Source organism: Nyctereutes procyonoides, unplaced genomic scaffold, assembly GCF_905146905.1.
Source record: "Nyctereutes procyonoides isolate TBG_1078 unplaced genomic scaffold, NYPRO_anot_genome, whole genome shotgun sequence".
Taxonomy (NCBI): Eukaryota; Metazoa; Chordata; class Mammalia; order Carnivora; family Canidae; genus Nyctereutes; species Nyctereutes procyonoides.
In genome coordinates this window covers 65,031,856-65,033,486 of record NW_026575140.1, presented here as the reverse complement: position 1 = coordinate 65,033,486, position 1,631 = coordinate 65,031,856, and positions in this window count along the sequence as shown.

The window sequence follows — 1,631 nt, the reverse complement described above, 5'->3', positions numbered from 1 at the left end:
TTCCAGCATCTTCCGGCGACTGCGGCCGCCGCCTGGTCCCCGCCCTCTCTGGAGGGAGGGGCGGGCCCCGGCGGGGTGGGGGCGGGGCCTGGGGCCAGGGGGCGGGGCGGGGGCCGCGGCGCGGGGCGGGGCGGAGGGACAGGGGGAGGGAGGGGACCCGGGCTGGCTGCGCGCGACTCCCGGCCCCGCCCCCGGGAACTCTCTCCCCCGACGCTCCCTGGGCGCCGCCGGGAAGGTGGGTGTGGCGAGAGGACGTGACAGCGGCGGCAGCCAATGACAATGAAGGAAGGGATCCCCTCCGCGAGGCTCAGCCAATGAAAAGTGAGAGTCGGCTTCCTACGGGCGTGGGGCGGGCTGGCCAGAGTGGCGGGGCGCGTGCAAGTCGCGGAGGCCATGCCGGGGCCCCGTCGGCTGCGTTTCCTTCGGTGGAGCAGAGCGGCCCCAGGCGCACGGCCGCGGTCCCGGGCCGCTGCCGGGGCCCACTGACGGCGCGCTGCTGTCTCGCTTCGCTCGGCGCCACCTCCGCCGCGCTCAAGGTGAAGGAGCGAAGAACAGAATAGAAATAAATTTGCAGAGCAAGTTCTGGATGCTTCTAGCAAGCGCTCTGCCATGGCTCCTGCTCCACCGGCACCGTCCTCACTCCTCGTGCCGCGGAATAGTGAGAAGAATGCCCGGGGCTGCTGCATCCTCTCCGGGTCTCCCAGCCCCGGGGAGGCGGGGCGGGGGGTAGTGAAATGTGGAGATGCTCACGCCGGAGGGGTCTCTACCTCGCCAAGTCAGATCCGGGATCCAAATATAGATAAGCACACCTGAGTTTTGATGCGACCTTGCTGTTGCTTCATGCCTTTCTTCAAATCGGGGAATGGTGAATTTATGGTCTAGCTTTTGAAACTTAAAAACAGTTTTAAAGTGTATTTTTGCCAAAATAAGAGTTTTCGACAACTCCACTTTTTGTTTTTCATACCCATAACCGAACCTGCACAGTTGTCGTTCATCCTTATCTTCCTCTCTTGTTTTGGAGACAAAGGTATCACTTTCAATATCACATTTAATCCCCATCACCCAAGGGATTTTGCCTTTTTTTCCCCAATAGTTGATCTTTTTATCACACTATGTATAGCTCTAATCGCTTGGGCTTCTCAGCCTATAAACATGCTCATGTAGTCACAGATCCTAAAGTCAGACAGAACTTTACCTTATGCTTCTTTAGATTTTCACTCCCACCATTATTTTCCTTTTCAGACTTTAGGAAAGAACCGTCTGTACTCATTTTCCATCCACCAGTTAGTCTTCAACAGCAGCCTTCTCCATACTTAATGAAATTGCTTTAAAAATATCTTATTTTTGGGATCCCTGGGTGGCGCAGTGGTTTGGTGCCTGCCTTTGGCCCGGGGCGCGATCCTGGAGACCCGGGGTCGAATCCCACGTCGGGCTCTCTGCATGGAGCCTGCTTCTCCCTCTGCCTGTGTCTCTGCCTCTCTGTCTCTCTCTGTGTGACTATCATGAATAAATAAATAAAATCTTAAAAAAAAGAATAATTTATAAAAAAAAATCTTATTTTTAAGTAAACTATAAATCCAAGGTGAGACTTGAACTGACAATCTGGAGCTCAAGAGTCCCACACTCCACTG